The sequence below is a fragment of the Rattus rattus genome, chromosome 5 (assembly GCF_011064425.1).
Source record: "Rattus rattus isolate New Zealand chromosome 5, Rrattus_CSIRO_v1, whole genome shotgun sequence".
Lineage (NCBI taxonomy): Eukaryota > Metazoa > Chordata > Mammalia > Rodentia > Muridae > Rattus > Rattus rattus.
The window spans coordinates 135,752,631-135,765,588 of record NC_046158.1 but is presented as its reverse complement, the minus strand read 5'-3'; the positions used below and the strand labels follow the sequence as shown (position 1 = coordinate 135,765,588).

General features: G+C 48.8%; 1 pseudogene; it reads right to left on the bottom strand.

Annotated features, from left to right (window-relative positions):
* Positions 1-11,910: 11,910 nt before the first annotated feature.
* Positions 11,911-12,514, bottom strand: LOC116901053 (annotated as a pseudogene).
* Between the last annotated feature and the right edge of the window lie 444 nt (positions 12,515-12,958).

Sequence of the window (12,958 nt, the reverse complement as noted above, 5' to 3'; positions counted from 1 at the left end):
CGTGGTTCCGATGCCCTCTGCTCTGGGGCAAGGGATTGTTACCAGTGGTTTTTGATGAAGCTGAGGAAATATGGACTACTAATCAGATCTGCTGCTGTCAGGAGGAGAGAGAGACAGGCAGAGAGAGAGAGAGAGAGAGAGAGAGAGAGAGAGAGAGAGAGAGACAGAGAGACAGAGAGACAGAGAGACAGAGAGACAGAGAGACAGAGAGACAGAGACAGAGACAGAGACAGAGAGAGACAGAGACAGAGAGAGACAGAGAGAGAGAGAGAGACAGAGAGAGAGAGAAAGAGAGAGAGAGAGAGAGAGAGAGAGAGAGAGAGAGGAAGACAGAACACTGTGGAAACCAGAATAACTTTCCAGATGATCTCAACAGGCTTGGAGATTGAGCTGGAAGGTACAGAAGGAGCCGCCATGAGGAATAAGTGTAAGGTATGAGGCCCACAGCAGAGGCCTGAGAGACATTTCTCTGCTCACACTGTCTGCAACCGCCGGCTACCTGTGGCTACTGAGCAGTTAGGATGTGACTGGTACACTGAGGAACTTCACACCTAATTTTGCAGACTTTACACTTAACAGTCACATGGGGGCTGGCAACAAGGGAGAGTGTCTCCAGGAGATTATCATGCTCCAAACATGGTATGGAAGAATCTAGATGAGGTGTCCGTGAAAATCATTTCAAGATTTTTACCTGACCTTGAGCTCACTAAAGCAATGGGGGCAGGCAAGATTGTGACTACATTCTACCAACCAAAACTGGAGGTAAAAGCAGCCTCTCCTGTTGCCCTAGGGAGATCCCAGCTAGACAACAGGACTCAACTCTAGGCCCCATGTCTGAGAGAGACACTCACACTGAGGCATGTATGAAGGAGGGGACCAGAATGCTGAGGACCTGGACATCACATGATGTGATACATAAGTGGCCTGGAGAAGGGTGTGGTGGCTTTCTCCAGCCATCTGCGGGCTGCCACCGAAAAGGAGATGTGATCGGTTCCCTATTATGCATTTATGTCTACTAAGCAAGACAAAATCATCTGCGTGCATGAACCCTTAGGTCTCCTCTGAAGAAAGGATCCATGTGGAACAGATCTGCCGGTTCCTCTCAGCCCTAGTCCACCCAAGACCTGGCTCATATGAAATATTGATTACAAATTTTATAGTTGAATGAATTTGGAGACTTACATTAGCTCCAGTGGGGTAGACATCCAGGAGGACGAATCCATAAAGAACTCTCTAGAGCTGGGGTAAAATACTTGTTTTGTGTGGAGGGAAGCTGTGGGCTTCATTCTCCACCACTGAGAAAAGAGAAAGAAAAACAAATACACAAAAACCTTCCCTAATGTTTAGAGCTGCCCCAAATCAGAAGAGCTCACTTTGGCCAACTTCCTGTCGATAACTCAAAGAGAGACCACATCTTCAGTGAGAGGCACAATCGGGAACCAGGTGACAAGCCCTCAAGGTGACAACAAGCCAGTTCTAATAGGAGGGGAAGGACAAGATCAAGGCCGTGCTACTGGACCATCATGTGGTGGTCTGTGCTGCCCTGGACAGACCACAGCTGGATCACAGGACTCACCTGTATAGGATCTACACATTCTGATGGGGACACTATCACGCTGGAACAAGGTCTTAAGGAGAGACCAGAGTCAGGTGGGATTGGTCTGAAGACTGCCGTGGTTCAAGGAATCTGAGAATAGAAACCCAAGGACTTGAAAGGAGACCTGGGCTAGAGTTAGGACCCCTGGGTTCTAATCCTGCCCCTGCCATTAGTTTATGGCTTGCCTGTGGTGACTGCCTTCTTTCAGATTTCAGTATTTCCATGTGTTGGCATGCAGAGTGATCTCCAGCCCTCTCCTAACTCTGGCTCCTTTGAGTGGGAGACAGAATGGAAGGGTCCTTAGTATGTAAGAGAAAGCGTGTACAACTTTCAAAGCAACAGTGTCATTTGTCCCCTGGCTTACTGTTCTTATCATTACTTCATAGGCAGCGATAAGATTTGGTGACTTAGTGGGGAGGCCAGAGAAGAGAAGAGGCGCTGACAAGTCTTTTGGGATGAGGAACTAGGACCCCTGAGCTTTTGGAATGGTCAGCGAACACTGCCCTTCCCCCCAGGTTTTTAAAGGCAAATTGTGCTGTGTGCCCTGTCACCTCCTGGACAGCTTCCTCATTCCTCTGAACCACACCCCATACTTGGCCGAAAGACTCTACCAGTTCTAAGAAGTTGTGAGTCTGTCCTGTTTTCCTTTCGTTTCTGGGGATTGAACCCCAGGGTCTTGTGTATTCAGAGCACACAATCTATCACCGAGCTGCACCCCAGGCCTGCCCACCACCTTACCAGTGAATCCTGGCTTTTCCCTTATATAACCAGCATCATTATCTCATTTGGAAATAACCAACATTATTGAAGCCTTGGTACATGCTAGGCACCTCCATAATTTTCTCATCCTGGGAGATAGCTCTAATTATTATCTCCATTTTATAGATGAGGGCACTGTGGCGTGGCTTGCAGAAATTCTAAATCTTCCTGCAGCCACTCGGCCGGTCAGGGAGATTCCAGCTCAGGTTCTGGTGGTGTCAAGGCTGCATTCCTGAGGACACCCCACACTTCACTGTGTGTTTTGAAAGTAACTGGGGAGAAGAGCAAGACCGCTATGGTTGCCAGATCTCAGCAGGGAAAACGGATGGGCAGAGGTTCAGTTCAGCCACTTGAACTAGTTAATCATGCATGCAAGGTGCAGCCAGAGGCTGGACAGCTTCCCAGCTCTTGAGTGTGCACTTCCGGGGACCCCTCTTCTCCTAGGAGGAAACGGCCCAGCCCACCTAAGGGAAGGACTTCCTGTGCTCTTCCTGGGCAAGGGGAAAGACTTCCAGAAGGTTGAAAGATATTTGCGTCTTCCTTCTCCTGCCTCAGACGCCCCAACCCAGGGCCTGGTGGTGACAGGCTCACACGGTGAGTCATGTGGTACTGACCTGTCAGAGGCACCTAAGCACAAGGTGCTAAGCTCAGTTTAGAGAGGTGGGAAATAGGACAAGTGTTGTCATCCTCAGGAGAACGGTCCAGTTACAGTGTGTTCCCTACTGACCACACACACACACACACACACACACACACACACACACACACACACACACAATACTCTGGGAACACTGCATTAGGAGCAGGGGGCAGCCATGACAAAGAAGAGTATCTCCTCACCCTTCAGAGGGATAAGAGAAAGGACACACTAATAATGACATCCTCTACGGCAGCGGTTCTCAGTAGATGCAGACCCCCCCTACCCACCTGATATGAGGGGGCTGACAGGATGTGTTCACAAAGAGCTGTGTGACACACGACCGTCATTCTCTCAAAAAAAAAAAAAAAAAAAAAAAAAAAAAAGAAGAGAGGCTGGGCCTGTGCACATTTGGACTCCATCCAGCGGGCAGTAGAAACCTCATGGATGCTGTGCCTTTAGAGGACTGGGTTTGAATCCAGACTCTGCTTGCTCTTCCTCTGTGCCGTGAGAGGATGGCTTAGATGACCTATCGAGTCACCATGTGACTCAGATACTATCCAGGAGGAGTGCACTTCCTTAGCCCACGTCAAGGCTGACCACAACAATTGCTTTGGCCAGTGAAATCGGAACTGAAGAGCTAAAGACTGGTACATGTCTGAGTCTAAATCTTACTCTTAATTCTTTCTGCCAGAGGAAGAGTGCATCTTGCATAGGAACCGTGCCTATATTTGCACCCGGGAATGAAAAGACACTCGGAGAAGACCCACAGTCGCCTCCCACTGATGTGGATTCAAAGGAGAAAACTGTTGTCGTAAGCTACTGAAGGCTGGGGAATGTTTGTTATCATATCATAAGCTGGCAAACGCTGACAGGTATATCCCCTAGCCGTGTGGGTGGTTTTAGAAGTATCTACCTTGAAGAATTATTGCAAGTATTAAATAAGATTAGCCCATGGAAAACGTAAAGCAGTTTTAGCAGAGCTTCACAGTAGAAAATGAGCACTCCGTTTGCAACCCCAGCGTCTGCAAATGCAGGCAGAGTTGGAGGTCGAGGTCTTCCACAGTAAGACAGATCCTATCTCAAAGCACAAAACGGGGCAGGGGGCAAGATGCTCCTTGCACGAGACTGATATCCTACGTTCTGGCTTTGGAACACACAAAAAGACGCATGCGGTGATTCATCTGTAATCTCAGTACTCCTAAGGCAAAATGGGAGATAGAGAGAGAAGAATCACCTGGAAGCTTGAAGTTCAGCCAGCCTGGAGGACACAGCGGGCCCGGAGGACACAACCGTCTCAGAGGACAGAGTGACAGAAATGACCAGAGAGACCCTGACCCCACAAAGTAAAAGGAGAGACTACTCTTGAAAACTAGCGTCTTACCTCTATGTATGTGCTTGTGCTTGACTGTGCACACACATGCACACGCACGTGCGCGCGCACACACGCACACACACACACAGTTAAAAATAAAACCTTTTTTTTTTTAAGAACAAAAAATATTATCTTCAGGACATAAAGATGAGCAAATCATTTTATCAGTCTGCTTTCTCCACAGGAACAGACTAATAGGGTATTGCGGATGGGAGAGATATTTTCTGTATAGTTCATATTTCCTTTAAGGGACACGAAGATGAGCGGCAATTGGTGCCACCCATGTGCTACATGGCAAAAGTCCAGATGAGGATGAGTTACAGAATGAGAACTCATCTCAAGGAACCACAAAGTGAAGGGGAGAAACAACCGGCAGACACAGCTACTTACACCGCAATGCCAAAGGTCTCCAGCAGCAAGCTGCAGACCACGGGGCTAGTGGCTTAGTCCCAGTCCTAGTCCAAATGCATGAGAACCAAGAGACTCGGTTGTGCAAATTTTAGTCTAAGTGGAAACCCCAAGGCAGAAGAAAACTAACATTCCAGTTCAAAGATAATCAGAAAGAAGACTTGTCCCTACGCTACCTTCTGTTCTGTTTGGACCTTTGATGTACAGGACGGGGCCATCTGTTTTATTCAATCAATTCTTATCTAGAAACAGCCTCACGTGTAGGTTTGAAAAAGAAAACCGAATATTTAGGAACCCCAGCCAAATTGACACATCAAATTCATCATTGTGTGAAATGAAAAGAACTACATAGTTGGGCCAGCAAGATGGCCCAACAGGTGAAAGTGCTTGGTCTTAAGACCAGTTCCATCCCCGGGCCCCATACAGCGGAAGGACAGACTCCTGCAAGTCTCCTTGACTTCCCTGTGTGCTGTGACTTGCGAGCACGTGTTTACTAACACACAAATGCGAGGGCAAACTTAAATTGTTTGATCTATAGAATCAAATTACACTAAATGCAGAAGCTGCATCAAAAGATGGCATGAAACAGAAGGTGAACCGCTAATTGGGAAGGAAAGGACATCAGTGCTTTTGGCTGACGGAGGACAAGAATCTAAAATGTACAGAGAATTCCTATCATCGATATTAAGCAAATGGGCAAAGAATGTGAACAAAAGCTCACAGAAGTAGAGGTAAGAATGGCCAATAAGTCCTCCCACCTTGTGATCACGTGCGGCAGTCTCTGTGGAAGAGGATAAAGCTCTGACATAGCAATTCTGCTCCTAGATTTGAAACTCCGTGAGGTTTAGAGCTGGAACCCATTAGAAGGACATGGGCGTGTGTGAGGCCCTGGGTTCTGTCGCCAGCACTACCAAAAGCAAATGTGCAAGCAAACAGAAAACCCTCTGTCCATTCTATACCTTGGCATCCACATCAGTTCCTCCACAGCACAGCAAGGAACCTTTCATATTCAAGAGCAGACCCCACATCCACAGCTCGAGGCTTGAGCATCGAGGTTCCCTGTGGTGCATCTCCACATCTGTGTCACATCTATTCTCTGCTCCTCCCACTTTGTGTGTGCATATGTGCGGCACTGGGAATCAAACCCGGGGCCTCAAGTAAACATTCTAGCCCAGCCTTCAGCTCAAATTCCTCTTTTTCTTTTTATGATTTAAAAAAAAAAATATTTATATGAGTACACTGTAGCTGTCTTCAGACACACCAGAAGAGGGCATCAGATCCCATTACAGATGGTTGTGAGCCACCATGTGGTTGCTGGGAATTGAACTCAGGACCTCTGGAAGAGCAGTCAGTGCTCTCAACCACTGAGCCATCTCTCCAGTCCCCAAACTCTTCAAAAAAACCATCCTTACAGCCCTTGTTCCTATACAAGCCTCCCTTGTTCCTGGATAAATGAAGAATCCATGGTTCTAATAACCTTTTCTCTGGTCTGGGGTTGTGGTTCAGCAGTGGAACAACTGCTTCCTGTATCTAAAGTCCTAGGTTTGGTCTTTAGCACCAGTTTAAAATATAAAAAAGGAAAGCATAGTTTCCCTTTTGTAAGGCTGGGTACATGCCCAGCATAGCACATGTTCAGTGTCTGAGGCCAGGAGTTGGATTGTTGGATCCTGGTCACCAATTAAAAGGAAGCACAGAGCAGGAAAGGTGACTCAAAAGTTAAACACACTTACTGTTTTGGGAGAGGACCTGGGTTCGGTTCCCAGCCTCCACATAAAAGGCTCGCAACCATCTGTAACTCCAGTTCCAGGAATCCTCTTCTCTGTGGACACTGCACACATGCAGCAAACATACAGGCAAAAACCCACACGGATAAAACAAGATTAGGAAAATCCTTTAAACATTCTGCTTAGGGCTGGAGAGATGGCTCAGAGGTTAAGAGCATTGACTACCCTTCCAGAGGTCCTGAGTTCAAATCCCAGCAACCACATGGTGGCTCACAACCATCTGTAATGGGATCCGATGTCCTCTTCTGGTGTGTCTGGAGACAGCTATGGTAAACTCATATAAATATAATAAATCTTTTTTTTTTTAAAGTTCTGCTTAAAGCAAAAAATATCCCTTTTTCTAGTAAGGATCCCCCTTTTCTTAGGGAACCCTGCTTCTCACTCACACACAGAACCCTGTGAGGCTCTCCTCCGGGCTTCTGGGATTTGTTCAAGCGACCAAGACTGACCCACACCACAGTCTTCACCTGAGCTTTCCTGGCTAAAGTAGCAGAGGTTCTGTTCTGGTTTCTTCTGGTCTCCCATAATTCTTGATGTTTCTGCTGTTGTTTGAGACAGGGTCTCACTATGTAGCCCTGGCTGACCTGGCTGCCTGTGCCTCCCAACTGCTGGGATTAAAGATATGGGTCACCATGCCTGGCTCTCCTATGATCTTTTCAGGATCTCTCTTGGAGAATCTGGAACTTTTGACTTTACCATCTCTGAGCCCAGGTCCTGGCAGTGGCTCCCCCTAAGCACTCAGTGTTTACTGACTTCCTCTTAACTACAGACTTTGTGTTCCACTCTGGGAACATGGATGCTACGTCAGCCCTAGTTGAAGGTTTGGATGGATAAAAATGTTCCTCTGGGCTTTACCAAGTTTAATTGTTGGATTGGAACGGAGAGGATAAAATGAAAGATTTGAACTTGTCAGTCGCACACGCAGACTTCCTACAGACAGACCGGAAGTAGTTTTGTCTACACACTTATCTCCAGTCAAACTGTGGTCCTGGAGCAGCCCGAGCTGCCCCCACTTGCTTGTGTCACCAAGGCGTGTGCTCTCCCACAGGCTCTGTCCTGTTCCTCTCTACCATCCGGGCCTTCTTTGTTCTCTGCCTCCTTTCTCCTTCTCTTTTACCTGTGTGTGTGTGTGTGTGTGTGTGTGTGTGTGTGTGTGTGTGTGTGTGTGTGTGTGTGTGTGTGTGTGTGTGTGTGTGTCTGTGTGTGTGTGTGTCTGTGTGTGTGTGTCTGTGTGTGTGTGTGTCTGTGTGTGTGTGTGTGTGTGTGTGGTGTGTGTGTGTGTGTGTGTGTGTGTGTGTGTGTGTGTGTGTGTGTGTGTGTGTGTCTGTGTGTGTGTGTGTGTGTGTGTGTGTGTGTGTGTGTGTGTGTGTGTGTGTGTGTGTGTGTGTGTGTGTGTGTGTGTGTGTGTGTGTGTGTGTGTGTGTGTGTGTGGTGTGTGTGTGTGTCTGTGTGTGTGTGTGTGTGTCTGTGTGTGTGTGTGTGTGTGTGTGTGTGTGCTTGGAGACTTCCAGGTATTGTTCCTCTGGTATCTCAGCCCCTTTTTGGAGACAGGGTCTGCTGTGATTAGGGGCCTAGAGCACACCAAGTCCTGGAGGCCTGCACGCCCCACAGATCCACTTGACTCAGCATCCCTGGCGCCAGGATTATCAACACGTATGACGTCTGCTTTGCACACGGGCCCTGGGATCAAACTTAGATCCTCGTACTTGCAAGGCCAGTGGTTTACCAAGTGAGTCATCTCCTCAGGCCTTCTCCCTTTCTGAGACAGAATTTTATTTGGCTCAGGATGGCCTCACACTCATTAGTAGGCAAGGTTGGCCTTAAATTCCTAATCCTCCTGCCTCTGCCTCCTCAATTCTGCCCCCCCCCGGCTCTTTCTTACCCCTCCCCCTCCCTCTTCCTGTTCACATTCCTTTCTTTCTTCTCTAGGCTCCTCCTCTCCCATCCCACCTTCCTTCTTAATTTTCTTGATTCCTTTCCTTTCTCCACTCCACCCAGGACCTGTCAATGACACCCATGGTCCTTCAGAGTCCCTCTCTGTGGGAACAAAAGCTAGAATAAGACGAATCTAAATCCAACAGCTCCTAGACCTCATTACAAGAAGCCCTCAGAGTGGGTTGGGAAGGCAGGCGAGGGGGAGCATTGGAGAGGGAGGGGATCCCAGCAACGGAGCAGAGGCTGCCTAGCGACTGCTGGCGAATCCCCTGGAGCATCCACAGTGAGCACGCCAGTCACCTGCTTCCAGCCCGCCTGCTCCTCCCTTTCTTCTCGGTGATCAAAGAATTGGGGGGGGAGGGGAGAATCGGGATAGCAAAAATCCTTGATAGTCGTCTACCCCACCTCTGTAATTCTGCACTGAAAAAGCTGAGGCAGAGGAAAGGGAAAGCCACTGGTTAATGTCATCCAGAGAGTGGCTCAGGCTCAGCAGGGACTGGAATCCAAGCCTCTGACTGCTCCTTTCTCGCCTGGTTTAATTGTTTGTTTGCGGGTTGTTACGGTGTGTAGGTGTATGTGCGTGAGCGAATGTGTGTGATGTGGATGGTTGGTGTGTACTCAAAGTCAGAGGACACCTTCAGGGAGGTGGTTCCGCCTTCTCGGTTTGTTTTGAGGCAGGGTTTTTCTTGTTTCCGATTCTTCAGGGAGTGCTCCAGGACAGCTCTCAGATTTCAGATACCCCCATCTGTCCTCTCTCTCTCTCTCTCTCTCTCTCTCTCTCTCTCTCCTCTCTTCCTCCCTCTCTTTTCTCTTTCCTCCTTTCTCTCCCCTCCCTCTCTCTTTCTCTCCCCTCTCCTCTCTCTCTTCTTTTTCTCTCTCCCCTCTCCTCTCTCTTCCCTCTCTCTCTCTCTTTTCCTCTCTCTCTCTCTCTCTCTCTCTCTCTCTCTCTCTCTCTCTCTCTCAACAGTGGGATTAGAGATGCACATAGCATAGCACATCTGTCTTTTCACACTGGTTCTGGGGATTCAAACTCAGGGAGTTCAGCTTGCTCACCGGGTGATCCTACTACTCTCTAAGCCACTGCCCTGGCCCTTTGGTGGGTGTTTTGAGATGGATATCATCTTGTGACGCGGCCTAGCCTCAAACTCACAGTGTTTCTGTCCTCACCTGCCAAGTGCCGGGACTGTGATGGCAGGCGTGCCACCAAACCTGGCTGAGGGCTCTTCTTTGCACTGCCACATTGCTGTACACTGGTGTCGCCTTCTCTCTGACTCCTACCATGGCAGGCTTGGCATTCCATGTTAAGATTCCCCACCTTTTTACTGGGTACAGGAGTCCCTAAGGTTTGGCTAAAAGGGACAAAGCGTAACATTCTGTCCTAGCCAGAAGCCTGTGGTTCTGGGAGGATGAAGAACGTCTCCTCCTGGCCGGGGAGGGGTAGGGGTGGGGAAGAAGCCTCTTTGGAGAGCCTATATAGTAAGCAGCCCTCAGAGAGTTAAAGTAGGCTTTGCTTCAACGGCCATCCTTGTGGGACCCCTCCTCACGCTCTCTGCCTAGCTGGCTGCCCGGAGGCTCTGCCTCACCTCACCAGCCTCCAGGCTTGAAGCAGAGGCCACCCAGGCACAGGATAGTCCAAGGCTGCTGCCGAGGGCTGCTGGAGGCAGGGGGAGGGAAAGGTTTCCAGAGTCTCCTCTTTCAATCCACTCCTTTTCTCCACAAAGGGCCACTGTCTGAGCACAGAGGGACCCTGGAGGGAGGCCTCCCAAGGTGCTCAGTAACAGGGCTGGGTTTCATCAAGCCAGGCCTCTGGGCCAAGTAAACATCAGGGAACGGACAAGCAGAGCGGTTTCTGCCGACTAGCTCCCAGCTCCAGGCTGCTCAGGACCATGCTCACCGGGGCCTCCCGAGACAATAAGGACAGCTATGGGCTATGGTCATCTGCATAATTTTATAGCTGCAAAAACGGAGAATCAGAGATAAGGAACCAGTCCTTCCTGGTCCTTGCCATTGTATAAGGCACCATCCTGCAGTTCTTGTCAAACGCTAAGGGTTTTACAAGAATGTGTTGCGTTAGTTCGAGATGGGAAAGCGTTTTATGAGCTGGAGAAATCAGGGAATTCTTCTTGGAGAGAGCGGAATATAAGCTTAGTCTTCATAAACGACGAGAAGGAAGGAAGGCATCTAAGCAGCCTGCGCAGACCAGACGCAGCATGGAGAAAGCAGGGGCACTGTTGGTTGGAGGCAACCACAAGTTAGAGAGTTCTCACAGGGTAGGGTAAGGGGTTAGTCTAGAAAGTTTGGTCGGGGAATTAAACCACAACTAGTCTAAGCCAGTTGAGGAGTCCTAAGCAAAGCAATTAATGAGGTGAAGGTAGACATTTAGAGAATGTAGGGTTCCCCGAGAGAGCCCTAGACTGACCCCTGCTTCTCTGGAGAGCCTGGGGCTGCCTATGTCCTCTCTCTGAGGCAATGGACTCTCTCTCTAAAGCTTGGCTTCTTCATCCAGGGAAATGCTCAGGAGATAAAGTGCTTGCTACACAGGCATGAGGCCTGTTCAGATTCCCAGCATCCATGAAAATGTTTGGGCATAGTGGGCAGGCCTGGAATCCCAGCACAGGCAGAAGAAACAAGAGGATTCTGGAGGCTTACTGGCAAGCTGGTCTAGCCAACCCATGACCTGTCTCAAAAAAATAAGGTGGAGAGTGTTTGAGAAAGACACTTGATGTTGACCTCTGGCCTCCATATTTATGTACATACATGAATGTATAACATGTAAGCACCACACCCTGAAACACGCAGAGATACAATGAAAAAATAAAAAGTAGGGGCTGGGGCTGGAGAGATGGCTCAGTGGTTAAGAGCCCTGACTGCTGCTCTTCCAGAGGTCCTGAGTTCAATTCCCAGCAACTGCATGGTGGCTCACAACCACCTGTAATGGGATCTGATGCCCTCTTCTGGTGTCTGAAGACAGCTACAGATAAAAAAAAAAAATCTTTAAAAAAGTGGGGGGGGAACTCAGCCATTAAGCATCTCATGGAGAAGACCTGGGTTAGGTTCTCAGCAGCCAGCCTTACAACCCTATGTCTATAACCCCAACTCCAGGGCATCTGATGTCCTCTTCTGACTTCTACAGTCACTAGGCACATATGTAGTGCACACACATAAATACACCCAGGCAAAACACACTCATACACATACAATAAATAAATCTAGACAAGCAAACAGGAAGAGGGTCAGGCGTTGACAGCACAGCATGCATGAACCTGGCTGGGTTTTGTCAGCAGTGCCCAGAAAGGTGAATAAGAGAAAAAAAGACTACACTAGAAAATCTCTTTTAATGTATACGAGTGTTCTATCTGTATGTATACCTGCAAGCCGTGAGAGAACATCGAAGCTGCCTAGTGGCTTGAGAGGTTCATTCAGGTGGAGGTCCTGAGGCGGCTGGTGCAGAGCAGAGGAGGGAGCAGAGATTGAGAGTGAGGCGTTCAGAGAGATACTGGCCCAGAGGTACCTGGGGCACTCCTGTCTGTGCTGGTTGTGGCCCTGCCACCCTATGGAGGTTGGTCAGGCAGTTGCCCATCTTCTTGATCAGCTTCACCTCCTTATCCAGGAAGTGGCTTTCCAAGAGGTCACAGAGGTGAGAGTCTGTGCGGGCAGAACCCAGGGAGTGCAGATCCAAGAGAGCCTGGTTCAGGTTCTTCTCCAGGGTCAAGGCAGCTTCCATGGCCTCCTGGGTTTTACCCCGTTCATCTTGAGATGGCTTCTGCACATCCTGGAAGAGTGCACAGCTTCCGAGATCCTTCTGCAACTTGAGGAGAAGCTCAAGGGTACCGAGCTCGGTACCCTTGAGCTTCTCCTCTGGCCAAGTTTCGGAAGAAGTGGCCTACACCCTCCAAAGCCACGTCATCCTGATCAAAAGAAAAGCCCAGAGAAAGGTAGGTGGAGGAGGCCCGCAGGTGCACGCGGTTCACCGCAGCTTCCACTTCGGCGGAATAATTCTGACGAATCTGAGAGGTCATGGCTGATCCAAAGTATGGGGTTAACCACGAAGACGGTGCTGACTGGTCCTAGGAGCCGAAGGCGGCAAGGAAATGATACCGGAGTCTGCAACTGGTGAGACTTTTAAGGTGGCTGGAAGCTAATAAAGTGAGAGTTCCCCCGCCCCCGTCCCTCCCCCACACACACCCCTGTCCTTCCCACACACCTCCCCACGTCTGTTCCGTCCCAACACTATTGAAGCAAGACACAAATCCACGGGACCTCCAAGGCGCTGCCAAGATACATGTACTTTAAAATTAATCTCTCAACACTTCTCAGACTTTCGGCTAAGATCAGATTTTAAAAACTATATATACATTTTTTTTTCCTTCAGTTGCTTCCAGCTATCTATTTCTTCTCCTACCATTATCAGTTTTTAAATTATTTTTTAAAAAAATATATTTATTGTTGGGCTGGAGAGATGG